Source organism: Glycine soja, chromosome 9, assembly GCF_004193775.1.
Source record: "Glycine soja cultivar W05 chromosome 9, ASM419377v2, whole genome shotgun sequence".
NCBI lineage: Eukaryota > Viridiplantae > Streptophyta > Magnoliopsida > Fabales > Fabaceae > Glycine > Glycine soja.
The window spans coordinates 40,949,766-40,969,300 of record NC_041010.1 but is presented as its reverse complement, the minus strand read 5'-3'; the positions used below and the strand labels follow the sequence as shown (position 1 = coordinate 40,969,300).

Below are 19,535 nucleotides of genomic sequence, written 5' to 3'. Positions count from 1 at the left end.
TTTATTTTTGACATAACTGGTTTATGTTGTGTTTTGATTTCTATTGTGTTATATTTCAAGATTTTTAATGATTGTTGTATAATGTGCAAGAAGATAAAATGTGTAAATTTTGGGTTTGGGATGACGATTTGTCAAAATATTTAAACCAAGGTTCTGAAAATACTGTGGAGGTTAATCCTTATCTTTCACAAGTAGGGGAGCTAAAGTAGAAGATTATAGCAACTGAGCAAAAACTTGTATCACATGAGAAAAGAATTCGTCTTTATGATAAACAAGTGCAAGAATTGAAGAAAATGTTTGCAAAAGAAGAGGCTTAATTTCAAGGATATGCCAATGGTGTTGAAGAACTATGAAAAAAATAACAAAGCAATTGCATTAGCTTGTGGCTCCAACTATTCTTCAAAAAATTGTGACTTTCATTGCTTGTTGGAGAATAAAGAATGCCTTGAATCATTTCTTCTTGTTTATTTTAAACTAGTTATTTTGAGCTATAGTAAGAGTAAAAATGTTATCATTTTAAAGTTCTAGAAGTCTTCTTTTTTTCTCTCGTGAAAATAGGGACAAAAATGATGAGGGTAAAAGGGCATTGGTCTAGTTATGGATTTTTTTAAGAAGATAGTAGATCCAACATAAAGTAAGATTTAAAACAAAAATTGAGAAAGATCGACTTTTTATGTTAAAAAAAAAGAATGGTATATGAGATTTTTTTGTTAACATGTGTAACCTTCTTACTTTAAGAAATTAATAACAAATGTTGGTAGATATAAAATTTAAGTTTTAATTATTTTATTTTTTGGTCGACTTTGTATAATAGGATTGTTTTAGAGATAGTTAATTAATATATCTATGTCATATATAACCAAATGCAACTAGTATCATTAACATAATTGATATATGTTTGGTATGTATAAAGATTAAGTTTTAGTTATATAGCTAATTGTGTCATTATCGTTAACATAGATATCCAAAGAATGATTGAACTTCTTACTGCTTATTCTAGCATATATATATGGCCTTGACATTCTAGCAGACACGTGCATGAATATCCAAAGAATGATTGAATGTGAAATGGAATGACAGATCGTCCACGGCGCTCGGGTTGTCGACCACGGCGGCAGAGATGAACGGGTTTAATAGTGACGCCTTCCCATTTAATGTTTTATAAAACTTATTTTAAATTCATTGTTTTGCATAATAAAAGTGATAGTGATATTACATTGCCAAGTGATAGTAGTAGTGATTATTATGTATATCGCAAAATCAATTCAAATTTATTGTTTGATACAATTAATACAATAGTGATATAAATTAAATTAATTAATTTGTGTCTATTTTTTTATGCTTTAAATTAAATGTATTTAATTGTGATTGAAGAGCGATTCTTTGATAATTTTCTGTAATATTGCAGTGGACAAAGTTCTCTGCATAATATCATCACTCCTTTATGCATTTCTTTGTGATACTGTTGTTATGTTGTTATTTTCTAACGAGTATAATTGTGATTATTATTTATTTCTATTACGGTGGACAAAATGGAAGCCTTAAAATAGTGTGCAAGGTACATTTGGTAATGGGTGCACTCTTGGCATAAATTCAAGAAATTATACAGTAAATGATGTGAATAGTTATATCACAAATGCATTTGAAAAAAATAAAAATATAAAGGATTTTAAGATGATTTTTTTAGAAAATCGTCTTAAAATACTTTATATTTTTAATTTAAAAAAAAACATTCTAAAATGGTTCTTAGAGAACCGTTTTAAAAAGTGTATTCTTTTAAAACGATTCTTAATTAAGAATCAACTTAAAAAGGTATCATTCAAAGACGATTTTTAGTTAAGAACCATCTTAGAATGATATTTTTTTTTAATATGATTGTTTATTGAACCGTCGTAAAAAAATTTAAACTTTTTATGACATCTTCTACAGTTAATAACTGACGTAAAATATCTATTTTAACTAACTAGAAAACCCTTTTTATAGTAATGAATTAACCTTAAGATCTAATTAGTTCGTCCTGTTCATCGTAGTCCGGGTATGCAATACTTAACTTTTTAAGAGCAAAGTGCACAAGACAAAAATTTAAAAAACTCAACAAAAGTTTAGTGTCTAAACTTAAAAAGAAGACGGGCAGTTAATTAGATTGATTCCAATATGAATAGGCATAAAATATTCATGGAATTGAAGAAAAAATTTATTGTTTCAAAATATTCAGGTACATAATTTTTATTTATTATTGTTGTAGTATATTTTAAATACAAAATAAATCATTTTATGTTGTTGCAAGTGTTATCAACATTCCTTTTATTCCGTTGTATTATTGTGAACACAATCTAATTAATATAAATGATTTTATTGCAAAATTTTAAATATCTTATTGTATTTAACATTAACTAAGTAAATTTAAGGATGATAACGAAAGGTTTGATTTTCTTCGATTAACTAAGTAATTAAATTCAGAAAATATATTAACATGTTCCTAAAAAAATATTATCCTGATTTTATACCAAAAAAAAATCACAAGGTGGGAGAGGTGTATGAATATGTGAGAGGAGAATATTAATTAACCTGATTTCATGGAAAAATATAACGGTTTTCGACTTTATATCGGTGTAAGAAAAAAATTATATTTACAGAAGAAACAGTTATTATTATTTTTTATGCATTAACAAACAAACCAATCATAACTTTATACTAAATTAGTTAATATTTGAATGAAATTGTTGACCATAGTTAAATATTCAGTATTGGTTGAATAATGACTTAGTTGCAATGTTCCGGAAGGCATATATACCTACGTGTAGGAGTCTCAATGTTCCGGAAAGCATATCAACATCTTCTTCCCTTCTAAGCCCTACGTGCACCATAAGTCCTCCTAAGAGGCACAGGTCCGTATAGCGTTTTCCGATCTCCTTTTCTTCTTTTTCTTCCTGTAATTTAGATGACAATAATATGCACATAATTAGTTAGGTGGCCACTTTTTAATTATTCAACATATATTGTACAGGTGTGATTCTTACTTAGATGTTCTCATTACCATTAAAATCTTGTGTCTTTTTTTAATATTTAAAATTTATCTCTTATTAATTAAAGGCTGAGATTTCACATGAGAGAAGTGTCACATGAGAAGATTTTGTTCCAAATAAATTTAATTCATATATTTAAAATACACAAATTCAATTAAAGACTGCTTTTAAAGTTTTGTTTAAATTAATATATATATATATATATATATATATATATATATATATATATATATATTCCAGTACAATATACCGAAGTACTCTTAATTCTTTCAAAATGCTAAATTCAGTGTTACTCCTAAGTAAGAATCTTGTATACCCTTCCTAAGTACTCATTAATTCTTTTAAAGCCTGTCTTTCAAATGATACAAGCTTTTGGAAAATTCATCCTCATAATCCTCTCTTGAAAGACAACTATACCCTTCACATAGACCTTATGAGTCCAACGTTCAGGGCAACACTTGCTGTCTTGTGAAATTATGAAAATTGAGGAGCAGCGCCAGAAAACGAAATTAGAAACTTAGAAAGCTGTCGGAGTATTATACATAACCAAAATTATGTTTTATGAAGGATATTTGTGCTCCACACAAAAAATTAAAACCAAATATTTTTCAAAATGGAATATATAAAAGAGAAAGATGTTTGCGCACCATTGGTGTAAAAGGCTTTACACAAACAACCAATCACAATTTTCCATATCATACAATAGTTCTTTAATTAAATCAAATAATAAATAATTTTAAAAAGAAAACAAAACAAGAATCAAGAAACAATTAAAATAATCACACATAGCTCTAAAAATCCCCCCATTGCATTATTATAGAAATCATATAAAAGAGAATGTACACCAACAACAAAGAAAATAAAAGAATAAAGAAGCAATTGACAAAGTACGAGATGAAATTATTGTTCAAATCTATAATGAATGCAATATTGGTGTGCAAGGCCGAACAACAATGGAAAGTGCATGTAAATGACCGTCGGTGCGATGCTGCAACAACACCACAATGAGTGAGTCATGAAAACAAGAGGGTGCTTGAACAAAATTGTGGGTGCTGCAACAACACCAAGGTGAGAGAATCATGAAGATAAGACATGTTGAGAATAGAAATGTGGGTGTGATGGTTATGTAGAGAGTGAGTCTTCGTGAATGCGAAAAAAAATGTGTGATTATTTTGATTGTTTTCTTATTCTTGCTTTGTTTCCTTTTTAAAATTATTTATTGTTTGATTTAATTAAAGAATTATTGTAATGTAACAAACTGTGGTTAATGTGATTAATTAATTACTTGTGTAAAGCCTTTTACATACGGTGCATAGACATCTTTCTCTATATAAAATATATTTATACTATATACATACAAAAATAATCTTAAAAAGGAATTTTTCATGTGGCTTCCTCATAAGCCTTACACAATAAATTCATTTAATTTAAATTAAATTAAATATGGAAAACTACACATATAATATGTTTTATTTCTTTTTTATTGATGGAATAATTGTGAAATTATAGTAATTTGGTTTTGAAATAATAACACCTCTATTGATAATATTTTTTATTTTTTTAATTCATAAAAATATATTACCTTAAACATTTATAATTGTATTATATTTCTATTTCTATTGTAATTTTGTCATGATTATTATTATAAATTGTACAACCTATAAAAAAATTCATAATCTATAAATATAATTATAACGATTCTTAATAATTGATTGATAGAAATCATATTTTTAATAATTGTCTACTTTTTTAAATAATTTATAACACTTTCACTAAAAATGATGTCACAGTATCAATTTATCTATCTATATTATATTCATATAAAAATAATCTTAAAATGAAATTTACACATGGCTTGCTCGTAAGCTCTATACAACAAATTCATTTAAAATAAATATGAATTGAAAAACTGCAAATAGAATATATTTCATTTTTTTGAATTAATGGTCATTTATTTCAATTCAAATATCTGATTGTTAGGTGATCTGTTCAATATAATATTACCACAAAATTAATGATTTGTAGATTTTTTTTGCTGAATTAATTTGTACATCATTATATATAAATTCACTGATAATTTATGTTATGAATATTTTTTTTTCAAAAATTTAATTAATTAATAAAATTATAATAATTTGGTTTTGAAATAATAATAATAATAATACTTATATTGATAATATTTTTTGTTTTTTTAATTCATAAAAATATATTACCCTAAATATTTATAATTGTATTATATTTGTATTTATATTGTAATTTTGTCATGATTCCTATTATAATTCATACTACCTATAAAAAAAATTCATAATCTATAAATATAATTATAACGATTTTTAATAATTGATTGATAAAAATCATATTTTTAATAGTTGTCTACCTTTTTTTTAAAAAAAATTATAACACTTTCACTAAGATTAATGTCACAATATCAATTTGTAAGTATATCAATCAATTAAATTGATGTCACAATTAAAATAATTAAATTCTGGTGCAATAGTTTCTTCTATACACACTATTTCTTCCTTTTTGCTTTTAAATTTACATTGCAAACAAAATTCATATCATAAGCTCTTCCTCTCCCATTTTCACACTTCTTCTTTCTCTTCTTTTTCACCCTTTTCCCCAACTCTATTAATTCATTCTCCTTTGGTCCTCTCTGTATTCCACTCTCTCGGTGACACTAAAATCTTTCTCTCAATTAATTCATATTTTTTTATAATAATATATTCAGTTATGATTCACTTTATTTAACCTATACATTGCAGCTCTGGGTAACAGCATACACATGAGTTAAGAGATAGAAAGATGACAATATCATGCATTGAAGAGAAAGGGATGTGGATTTGTCCAAGACGCTTCTATCTCTATACAAGATCGATGGATGATAAAGACATAGGTATTTTAGATTTACTAATTTATTTCTATAATTTATAAATTGTTCTTTTTTTGCCACTCTTTTTGTTATCGAATAGAAAAATGGCAGATACATATTTTCTTTATTTCTTTTAATAATTTTGTTATTCAAATTTAGCATAAACAACAATGAAACTGTGAGAAACTTTTCTTAATTAATTGGCTATGCAACTAAACATTGCTTACATTTTTTCTTCTTCATATTTATTCAATGCTTTTCACTGCCATTTTATACTAAGTTTTTATGGTTTCATAGCAAATTATAGAAAACTCTCACTTTAGATTGATTGAAACATTTCAAAATAATTATTTAAATTACTTTCTTATCTAACACGTAGTTATAATTTTTTTATTTTTTTCATGTATTATATTTTAAAAATCATATTCCGTTATGTATTTAATTTACTATATATCTATAATGGATATTTAGTAATTAAAAGTATTATAATTTACAATTTATGATGAAATAAATAAAAAAGAGTTTTATTATAGATAGTTTCTACAATATAAAACTAATATAATATTTATATATTTAAAATACTTTATAACAATATTATAAATACTATTTACCCGTGCACGGATCACCCACTCTTGTTAAATACATGATTAAATAAGAATCCGATTTGAATTTGATATATAAGAGAAAACTATTCTTATTTATAATTTCTGAAAAAAAAGTCCAAATATAATTAAGAACCACAACTGTTAACATTTTAAGAAATAAAATATAATTTATGTTTATCCGTCCCTGTATGAAATACTTAACCAGTGATATTAAATTTAAATTTTCAGTATGCAACTATTTTAAATATTTATAGAGAATTTTTTTTCCATTTATAATAATTTAATTCAACTTAGTAATAAAAATTAATTTTATTCAACTCAACCAAAATTATTTTTTTATGAAGGATATCTGTACTCCATACAAAAAATTGAAAGAAAATATTTTTCAAAGTGAGATATATAAAGTTAAATACATAATTAAATAAGAATCCGATTTGAATTTGATATATAAGAGAAAATTATTCTTATTTCTTATTTCTGAAAAAAGAATCCAAATATAATAACCGTCCCTGTATGGAATAATTTAAAGAAATAAAATATTATTTATGTTTAAGAGTCTCTGTATTTAATACTTAACAAATGATATGAAATTTGAATTTTTGATACGCAACTATGTTATGTTAAATATTTACAGATAATTTTTTTCCGTTTATTATAATTTAATTCAAGTTAGTAATAAAAAAATAATTTAATTCAACTCACTAATAAAAAAATAATTTAATTCAACTCAACCAAATTGTTTTTTTATGAAGGATATTTGTGTTCCATACAAAAAGTTGAAGCAAAAATATTTTTCAAGGTGGGATATATAAAAATGAAGGCTAAAACCCTTTTTATTTTAATTCACAATTTTAGTCTATTTATTTTTTAATAGAGAAATTTTATCCCCGCTTTAAAGAAATTCATAAAAAATTAAGTTTGTTAACAATTAAATAATGAAAAAATATTTATCACGTGGATATAAATTTTAATTTGTGAGAGAAGCTTACTTCTTTTATATTTTCGTGATGAAAAAATATAATAAATTATTTTTTCTAATAAACTAGTTATATATATATATCCAAACTCAATGAATAGATCCTTAAATGATATCACAAACTTTGAATTTCAATTTTCATATATAGCAAAGAGCTTTTTTTCAACTTAAATAAATTATTTCTCAAAAAGGACACGTATAATAAAAAAATACACGAATTCGTAGTAATATTTGAAATAAAAACATTATATTCTTACTGAAATTTAATTTTAGGTTTAACTGTATTTTTTACTTCTAATTTTTAAATTTTTGATAAATTTTATCTCCAAAAATTAATTTCACATTTTATCCTAAACTTTAAAGAAACTTGTGGCTTTTATTCTCTATCATTTTATTTCTAATATAACTGTATTTTTTACCCCAATTTTTATTCTTTGGCAAATTTTACCTTCAATTTTTGTGCTTAGTAATGAAAAAGTGATTGAGATAAAATTTGCTAAGTTTTTAAAAGTTGGGTGTAAAATTTGTTAAATTAGAAAATTAGAGATAAAATTTGCAAAAAGAATTAAAACGTTAAGAGTAAAAAGATGCAATTAAACCTTAATTTTATTCTTATCTATCAGTTAGTCAAATTGAAAAGAATAATAATTTTCTCTCTTAATTTTATTATTTGTTAACTATGCGCAATCGTTAACATTTTTTTTTTACTGATTTTATTGCCTGTGATTCAGTGCCAGCGTTGTAGTCTTGTAGACTTGTAGTAGTCGCTAGTGCTTATTGCGAAGAAGAAAATAGAATTACGTCCGCGAAGAAATCAGAGGATAATTAATTTAGTTGCATATATAAATCAGGTACGTCGTAGCTCAGTTATCTCTTACTATGTATTTATTTATCTTTTATAAATCTTGCTATGTGGAGTACTTTGTTTCTGTATTTCATGTGTGTATAATTAAATCGTTCCTAAAAGTTTTATAATTAAATATTTTGGACTAAATTCATACCATATTTATCAAAGAGATGTAACTGTTGGTTAAATCAAATGCATAAATTATTATTAATGTTTTGATACTTTTCTCACATCTGCGGATTAAAAAAATACCATATCTCACACCTTCTAGCTGAATTAAAATTTTGAGTCATTTCCTTTTATTTGGGCAAAAGGAATGACTTTTAGTCCGTGGTCAATCCATTACCGTGCTGTCTGCAGAGGATTTTTTTTTTTATAAAAATTAAAATGGTACATTTTGCTTTTTGAGTTATTTAAAAAAGATTTTACTTGTATAAATTGACTTTCTCAGTCAATTTCTGACAACTTTTACACATTTATAACATGGTTGAAAATGCTACAATTTTTTTGTCAGGAAAAGGCCGTTAGAAATTGGTTTTTCAAAACTTTACATCATGTAGGTAATTTTTTTTAAAAAAAGGTATTATACTTTAATACTTTTAAAAGCAAAATATTCCAGTTTATATACATTAAAAATAATGAATTACACAAAACTCTTGTTCATTTTTAAAACCTACAAAAATTCCTAAATGTTTATCAAATATAATATTACATGGTGTCCCCTCAGTAATTAGCATTGTTGACTCAAAGAAAATAAGAGTGTTAAATGAGAATAATACAACAGAAATAACACAAAGAGATAAATGACTTTTTTAAGTTTTACCAATTTTATTAATACTTGTCACTTAACACATTGACAGAAGGGGAGGGGGAATAATTGGTGAAAACAGAGGAGTGCCTTGTGTAACTTTTTCAAAGTTTAAGAAAAATTTGTATAATTTAGTAAAAAAGAATAGCCTCACAAGAGATAACAATGCTATCTTATGGAATAAATTAAACCTAGACTAATGTATATTCTTCTAACTAAATTCTTCCAAAAATCCTTCTACTAGCTTTAATAATAAATATTAAATAAAAAGTAAATACATTAATGTCTTAAAAATATAAAACATATTTATTACTTACTAGGGTAATAGGAGAATTTGTAGGAGAATGATACATAAGGATATAGAATTATTCATAAATTTAAGAAAATATTTTAGCAAATGAAGACCCACCCACAGAGACTTAGCCTTAAGAAGTGCACTGTCTAGCACTTTGTAAATGAGTCCGCTATGTTCCAAGTCCATTTACCATTGCCTAGCTAATTCTTAAAAAAAAAGTCAAAAGATTTTGACGGGTGCTAATTGTTAAGTGCCGATGCTTTTCCATGCCTTATCACTTGTCCTCTATCTCTTCTACTATGATTCATTGACTCTTTCTAACTAACAAAACATGTCACTTTATACTATAGCATGAATTGTATCCATTTCCTGTTTCGTATGTAATTGTTTACATTTTAAAAATCAATTCTTGTTTAATATATTTTTTAAGTTAGAACTAGTAATATATAAAAATTAATAGTCTTATTTTATATTATCTATGTACCCGCAATTTATCTAAAATTAAGCTAATATGCGAATTCAATTTAATTTTAAACAACACCTTTAGAAAAAAATTAAAACTAATCATCAATATATTATTGTAAAATGTATATAACTAATTTTGATTGTTATAGTTTGCCAAACGCTTTCTTATATGCCAAAGAAGCCAAGATATATCGAAAAGGAAATAGCATTATAGGCTGGTGTCCCACTTTGATCTTTTGGTCAATAGTCATCTTCCTAGAGAGTATTTAATACAACCTCCTAGGTACACAAGGTGAAGAAATATATATATATATATATATATATATATATATATATATATATATATATATATATATATATATATATATATATATATATATATATATAGGGTACTGTAGAGTATTAACTAACATGAAGGTTGATATACTGGCTACTATGAACTATCGTATGGGAAGGCTTGGGTTCGCAATAATTTAGATTCGCTTTTGTCCAATATAGGTTCTGATGATTTTGAAACTGGGGCAGGTTCAACTTTGTAGGCTTTTCTTACCTATAATTCACGTAGGGGATAGAAAATTTAAAACCAAATAGATTTTTCTAATTATATAGGTCTTCTTACGTTTGCCATACCCTAATACGATATCGTGTAGTACTTGAGAAGAATAAGAAGTAGGTCATTTAATTCTAATAATGACTACATGTGGATTATTTTCTAACACTAAGAATTAGGTATGCACCAAACGCTTCTATTTGACTTGTTGGAATATAATTAGCTAGTCTAGAAGTTTTTCGGTGTTTAATTATATCAATTGACAAATTGTTACCATTCCACTAATTTGATTGTACGTACGCCGTCCTTTTTGTATAACGACACGAAATCCCTTAACAAAAACATATATTCACAATCAATGAAAACAAAAATTTAGTCAATTTTGTTAACTGAATAATAGCTGTTGTCAAGTGTTTATCGATATTTAAAAAGGTTGTTACTAGGACTTAAATATAGGCATCTATTTTCATCAAATACATATATGCTTGAATTTTGCAAATTTGACCAATGATTTTAATTATTATAATAAGCTCGAGTTTTTAGTGTCAAGAATGAAGACAAGTCTTATCATACTTTTTTTATGATGTGTCTTTTGACGACTCTCTTCACACTCTTTTCTTATATATTTAAATATATATTTTTACATTTTAAAGTTTTATTAAATTAGAAAATACCAGAACAAATACTTGTTAATTTTTTCAAAATGCTAAATTCAATGTTATCCTCCTAATTCATTCGACCATATGATACAACCTTTTGTCAAATTCATCCTCATCATTCTTTCTTTAAAGATATCTATACCCTTCACGTGGACTTTAGCCCAACGTTGAAAGTAACAACAACAAAGAAACGTAGAAAGCAGTACGTGGAATAAGTGACAACATCAAAGAGAAGCTAAAGCTGTTCATTGAGCAGTACTTATATACATATATAAGGTCATTCACTTCCCGCACCTTTCTTTGAAGGTGCTTATTAATGTTCCAAATAAAAAGAAAAAAATAACTAGGTATCATCAACTGTTCATCTCCTACGTACACGTATATGGTTTTCTGTAACTCTATTAGGGGTCTTTCTGGGAAAGACATTGGTGAATGTCAAGGTTTGTAATTTGTACGTGTCCTTTAGAAATTATACATTAGGTTAATTTATCTTTTTTGTTATGTATATGTGAAAGCGCTCTTCAGTTTTTATCACTAACAGCAGTATCAGAGTTCATTCTGGCATATTCTTCTCTTCACCTGAAATGAAGCTTCAATTACTCTTCAAGTTATTTGCAGGTTCTTATTGGTAAAAGATGAAGGTGGAAAGTGTTTCAATATTCCAGTGGTGGTTTAGAGTGGCTGTGCAGCTCAGCTTAATCTTGCTCGGTGCCTGTTATAGGTTTTTTTTCCTCTCTCTAGATTGCTTCTCTGCTTAGTTACATACCAATGTTGCTTTTGTTCTATGCTTATCTTTGTGTGACTCGATCTGAATTAAAGAAGTGAGATCATGAGATGAGAAAATGCATTAATTCAGAAGGAAGACATCCTATATATAAATTAAATTACTAGTAGTTACTACAAGTAAATAATGATTTTAGAAGATTCCATATAACAAAAGAGTCATGTTTTTTTTTCTCTTGTCTCGTTCATAGATGAGAACTTTAGGTTGTGTTTGGTTTGTATTTTTATTTTTTGTTTTTATTTTTTGAAAATTATTTTTATTTTCAAAATATTAGAATTTTGAAAATATATTTGGTTTGATTTCTTGTTGTTTGCTTTCAAGAAATAAAAACACTAAAAATGCATTTTCAAAAGAAAATATATTTTTAAATTTGCTTAAAATTATATTTCTTGATACCGCGTTTTCATTCTACCCAAAATGAGGTTTCTAATTTTAACTGAAAATGAGATTGTATTGTTTTCAATTTTTGGTTTGTTTGAGAAAATATTTTTACTGAAAATGTTTTAAAAAATCCAACAAAACACATTTTTATCATCATTTTCTATTTTCATTAAAAATAAAAAAAGAGAACAGCAAATCAAACACCCCTTATAATTTCATATCCTTCATTTATCTATTTATATATATGGTTCCGGTGGTATGCTACTTTTCACTTGCATCCTTTACTTTATGGTTGTAAAAAGAGATGTTGCAAGCTAGTTGTGGCAATGAAAAGAGTTTATTTCTTTCCACGTCTTTGACTCTCTCATGTGTCTCATTTATGTTTTCATAATATTTAGTCTTGGACTTTTTCACCCGCACCATGCATTCTTTGATTGTCTCAAATGTTTCATTTATGTTTTCACAATATTTAGTCTAGACATAGATGGCCTGTATTTAATGACGCAAAATTTGATGAAAATGCAATTAACTCTAACATTTCTTAATTAATTAGTCTCTGCAATGGCATTACTCGAATCGAGGATGCACCAAATAGTATTGGCTGAAGGTCTACTTCAGTAACAACCGAATCTCCCTTTCAAAACACGACAATAATTTAAATACACCTAAAATTGGAGCTTGCTGTTTACATTTTTATTTTATTTCAAGTCACTTTTACATTTTACGTGTTAACTTTACGGTTTAAATCTGCATATAAAAATAAAATTATATTCATAGATTTTTCTTACTGCAATATTCATAGAATTATATTACTTCTCTTTTATCCCATTTTTCTTTTCATTTTTGCTGACTTTTATATTACATTATTCATCATATCTTTTTATTTTTTTTCTCTCTTTTTTCTATATATATATAAATATATATATATATATATATATATATATATATATATATATATATATAATATACACACCTATCATTTTTCATATAAAATAGATCGATGACGGCATTTAATTAAATGTTTTTCCTGTGACTCTGTCTCTCTCGTTTTCGACAGTGTGAGAACTTATTAGCTAATTTTGGTCATATAAATGTACAGTCTAGTAAGAATCCGATTTAAATAAAAAATAATTTAATTATTTGTATTATTGTATATAATTAAGATTAATTATTTTTACCTTTTACAGTACTCCATAGACACTCCATAACTGTGTACATACACAGTAACACATATGTGTGGGGACAGGGGTGGTTTTACATTAATTATGATGAGCAAAGATAGATGGACGTAAATCATTTTTCAAAATTGAACCATAAAACTTTTAAGGTGCAAACTGTCTAATACTTAGTAACTGTCCTTGACATTAATCTCACGTCTATCTTTCAATATTATATTTTTTAATTTGAATATGTTGATAATGTATGAAAAAGTTATTGGTTTTTGTAATAATTATTTTTAAAATTATATATATATATATAGATAATTTAATACACCTAAAGTTTAAAGGCTAAATACTTCTTTATCTTCCTATTCCTGTCTCATTTTGTATTTAAATCAAATGATGAAGGCAATTGTATTTGATTCCAATTCCAATAGCTAGGTCCCCTAAAAATGAACCCTATGGTAGAATTGAATATCAAATTATATTATTAATATTATATACATCTTTTATATTGATTTTTATATAATTTTTTACATTTATTTTTCTATATATATATATATATATATATATATATATTACATCTCTCTTATTTTATACTTTTTATTTCTTATAAAAAATTGTATATAAATATTGCACAATATTTATTCATTCAGTCTCAAGCTGTAGTATCCTATTGTCCATTTGTTCTATTTTTTTTTTAATAAATACTGTGAAATGACAACGCCACACCTTGAACTTATTTTATTTTATTTTTAACTCTCTTTAATTTTATGCAATGCTTCCACTTGCAGAAGCGTTTCGACGTCTCCTCCCCCAGTCAAGCTGAATACCGAAAATCCTCACCAGGTGATACCAGTTAATTTTTTTTAGAAAACAATAATTCGTTTAAAATATTGAAAAAATAAACATAAAATTGAATTTTTAGTCCTCTGATTGTCTTTAATTTAAATTTTAATTTTCTTTTAAATTCATTCACGAATTTAATCATCTAATAACATTCGATGTGATTCAAAGTTTAGATGTCACGTGTTTCTGATTGGACGATAACGATCACATTTCTCTGATTGGATACTAATAATAATATATTTTCATTCTTAAAGAATTAAACTTTTTAATGTCAAGGACTAAAATCAAAATTAGAGACGACTAAAGAAATAAAAATATAATTTTGTCAAAAATAAAATAAATTACCATTAAGTTACACTTATACTAAGTCTCGACTTGATTTTCAGGTGGTGATTGACAACGGCATCATTTCTCTCAATTTGTCAAATCCCGAGGGCGATATCATTGGAATATATAATGGAATTAAAAATGTACTTGAGGCAAAAAATAAAGAAGACGATAGAGGGTATATATACCCATCCCCTACTTCTGATTAAATAAATTACATTTAGGTTAGGATTATCTTCAAAGTTATCCAGTATAGCTTGGCATAAAAATTGGATCCACATATGTCCCGCTTTGATTGATATAAATATAAAATCTGCCTTCATATTTATAGGTACTTGGACGTTGTTTGGAATGAACCAGGAAAACATGGCATGTTTCAGAGGTATATATATTTTAGAAACTATCAATTTACGCTTATTTTTTCTTTTATCACCTTTTCATTCTCTTTTGTTTATTTTTATGGAAAATATTGAACCTACCCTACTTTTAAGGTGTATGGGTGGAAAGATGGGAGATAAAGAAAAAAAAAACTGTTAGAGAAAAAAATGATAAATTATGTAATGGAAAATAGAGAGATAATAAAAAAAGGGTAGAAGTAACGCAAGTTTATGCAATTCAAATTTACGATTTAAACTGTACTGCAGAATCCGTGGGACAGATTTCTCAGTCATTGCAGCAAACGAGAATATAGTGGAGATTTCATTTTTAAGAACATGGACAGCTTCCATGAAAGGCTCAAGTGTCCCCATGAACATAGACAAAAGGTGGATTCCAAACCTTAATTTTTCATACAGTTTGAAAACAAATACAGAATCAGCTCACCGACATTAATTGTTTGACATAATTTTTTTGGCGCAGGTATATATTGCGAAGAGGTGATTATGGGTTTTATTCATACGCAATATTTAATCGACCTTCAGGATTACCTGCAGTGGAGATTGATCAAATTAGGATTGTTTTCAAACTCGACGAAACCAGGTAAGTGGAAAAATGTCACCATGAGAAAAGTCAATGAAAAAAAATATTTTCCTTTGATTTTTGAAAAACTGTTAGTACTTTTCATTGACTGTGGATGGAAAATTTCAAATTTTTAAAGAACTAAATATGAAATGGCTTGAAGAAAAGTATCCCAACAAATAAAGTATTAGTAAACAGGTAGGTTAATATAAATAGATTAGTTTGAGAATACATATATGATATATGATACATCCTTGTAAAGTACAATTCAGTTTTAAAAGTGGAAGAATAAAACAAGTATGCTTATAAGTAATAAACAACCAATAATATCCAGGTTCCACTACATGGCCATATCCGATACTAGGCAAAGGAACATGCCATCTGTGAGAGATAGAGCATCGGGTCAACCCCTGGCGTATCCTGAAGCTGTTCTCTTAACCAATTCATCTGAGCAACAATTTAAGGGAGAGGTAACTCTTTTATGCCTGTTGTTTGAATTGACATTGTTTTTTTTTGTTATTTTTGTTGTTTATAATGTTTATGGCATTGACTTGTTTGTTGTTGTGTTGGGTTTAGGTGGATGACAAATACCAATACTCGAGTGAGAACAAAGATAACACTGTTCATGGGTGGATTACCCAGGATGGTTTAGCACCCGTGGGCTTCTGGTTGATAACACCCAGTAATGAGTTCCGCCACGCTGGGCCCTTTAAGCAAGACCTCACCTCTCATGTTGGCCCAACTACTCTTTCCGTAAGTTCAACCTGTGGGCTACTGCTTCTTGCACTTTTCAGTTGCTTCCTGCACTCCCTTTTTGCTTTCGGAATGATCAATCTGAAATGTAAAATTACATTCCAGAATGCACTCTCTTTATTTATTTACAGAATAACCAAACCAAAAGGTCAAGAAAACATTCCACAAAGAGTGCAGGAAGCAACAGCTCAATCTGTGACCTCAAAGCATGAATAAGTCTTGATAAGTGTTGTCTGTTAAATTATAATCCCTCTGTTTAAAATTGAACAAGTATAGACAATTGTAATACTACTATGTTAAACTTGTATCAATATCTTAATATTGTCATTTTCACCACAAAATACCCCTAAAAAAAAGAAAAACTAAAATAGAGTGCACTCAAAAGTAATGCCTCCTTAAGAATTTCTTCTCATCACCCAACACAAATTTATAACTTCAGAACATATGCCTAAAACAAAATTTAGAATTTAGTTAGTTACAGTTAGAATGTCAGTTGTCATTCACAATCACAGAACCAAATAAGTGAAAATTAAAGTACCTGGTCCCTGTTTTTTTTCTTTTGTTGTTGTTCTTTATTTTTGTTTTCTTCTTGTTTAGATGTTTGTGAGTACTCATTATGCTGGCAAGGAGGTAACCATGGCATTTGGTGAAGGGGAGACATATAAAAAGGTTTTTGGTCCAGTTTTTGTCTACCTTAACTCTGTTCCAAACAAATCCCAGTTTCGGTCTCTCTGGTCAGATGCTGTAGAGCAGGTATATACTTATTATTACCCTTAACTATAGTCACCTGTGATAATTTATTATACATTATTTGAGTTAAGTGATTATGTTATGACACAATATATTATTGTTCTTTGGAAAATTAGTTATCCAATGAAGTCAGAAGATGGCCTTATGATTTCGTTGGATCAAAAGATTTCCTTCCACCCAATCAACGGGGAACAGTGACAGGACGACTACTAGTCCAAGATGGGTATATGCCTATGCTTTATTTACCTTCATTTTATTCTTTGATTGCATAGTGTCAACTTAAATAAAAACAAGTTAATAAATTCATTGCTTTACCTTTTTCATCAGGGGAAAGAGAGATCAACCTGCTAACAATGCTTATGTTGGTTTAGCTTTGCCTGGAGATACAGGATCATGGCAAAAAGAAAGCAAGGTACATTTGGTGTAGGAGCCAATTAGATTTAATTTCTTGAACTTTGAAGGGCTAGTGATACATTCAGCTAAAAAGGGTCTGAAATTTGAATTATATGTGTCACTCACAGGGTTACCAATTCTGGATTCAAGCTGACAAAGCTGGACACTTCTTGATTAAAAATATTGTACCCGGGGATTACAACTTGTATGCATGGGTTCCTGGTTTTATTGGAGATTATAGATATAAAACTAAAATTACCATCGAGCGGGGTAAAATATCTTCGTCTCTGGTGTATGTTAAATATTAATATTTATGTGCTTTTATCCAACAACTTCAGCTTTTTGAGTAATTGATTCATGACATCGAATTAGAACTCTGACTACGCAATCATGATTAGTTCCATTTTTATTGGAATCATACCAGGATGTTATAGTACTAGATACTACAAACCCATGCATTGTTAAATGTATAATCATAAATTATTTAAACGTGAACTATTTGTGAGCTTCTGCACTGATAAAAATTTGAACTTTTTAGAAAGTTAGTTAATAGCTTGCTTCATTAGACAATGACTTGTATGTAATGTACTTGTAGGGGGCAATATCAACTTGAATTCACTTGTTTATAATCCTCCAAGAAATGGTCCTACTCTATGGGAAATTGGGATCCCTGATCGCTCAGCTGCGGAATTCTATATGCCAGACCCTAACCCCAAGTTGGTGAACAGATTATTCCAGAACGATAAGCAAGACAAGTTAGCCCAAAACCCATTTTCAACAATTAATGTTTTCTTCTATTAATATGCTCTTTTTTTCCATTTTCTCAAACTATTTCTACTATGACAGGTTTAGGCAATACGGCTTGTGGGAACGTTACACTGAGTTATATCCAAACCATGATCTCGTTTACACTGTTGGTGTATCTGACTATCACAATGATTGGTTTTATGCTCAAGTCACCAGGTATTGTTTTTTGTCAATATATAGAATTTGTTATAGTTGTCAAGCATTGTTGGTTTTCTCCTCTAAACTGCACTAATGTGTATGCAGGAGCACACCAGAAAAATCATACATGCCAACCACATGGCAAATTCAATTCCAACTTAAAAATATCATAATGCCAGGAAATTACACATTCCAAGTGGCCTTGGCATCTACCACTAATGCTAGATTGGAGGTACACCAATTCATTTCTTCCATAATTGATCTTTTTTTTTTTTTTTTTGTTTCAGTTATGCGTATGAGTGAATGACTATGGAAGCTAACAAATTTTTTATATGGGGATGATCAGGTTAGGTTCAATGACCTGAATGCAAAGCTTCCCCACTTCTCAACAGGGCTAAAAGGCGATGACAATGCCATAGCAAGACATGGAATTCATGGATTGTATAGGTTGCATACTATAGCTGTAGGTAGCAATCATTTGGTGAATGGAAAGAACACCATCTATTTGACACAGTCAAAAGGCATAAGTCCTTTCATGGGAGTTATGTATGACTATGTCCGCTTAGAAAGTCCTCCAATTAAAAGTACTTGACTGTGCCGAGAACTTGTAGAGGAGGAAGATATATAAATAATAAGCGTGACTCTGTGCATAAGTATTCTCTCATCGTGCAATTTGCATACAAGCAAGCATTGCAGAATTTTTGCTAGAAAGTAGAAATTATGATGAAAGTATAAAGCCAGTATAAAAATATTTTTTATTGGTTTATTTTAACTTTAATTTGTAATACTGTTGAGGGCTGGAGGCTTGTAATTTGGTGACGGATAATTAAAAGAATAAGTATTGTAGGTACTGATATTGTATGAGAATTTTAAATTGTATGTACTACTGTGGAGTGTGGAGTGGAGGGCTGGAGGCTTCTAATTTGGTGACAAATAATTATATAAGTATTGTAAATATTGATATTATTAAATAATTTTAAATTAACATTTATCTATAATTTTTTTTATACGTAAAAATTGAATATAATATTAGGAATTTATAACACATACACCTACTCTACCAATTAAGTTAAATCCTCAGTATATTTAATTGTAAATTAAATGTCCAATACTATGTTTTATAGTTAACCATA

General features: G+C 27.7%; 1 pseudogene; it reads left to right on the top strand.

Moving 5' to 3' along the window:
* The first annotated feature begins 16,042 nt into the window (after nucleotides 1-16,042).
* On the top strand, nucleotides 16,043-19,212 carry LOC114368499 (annotated as a pseudogene).
* The last annotated feature ends 323 nt before the right edge of the window (nucleotides 19,213-19,535 follow it).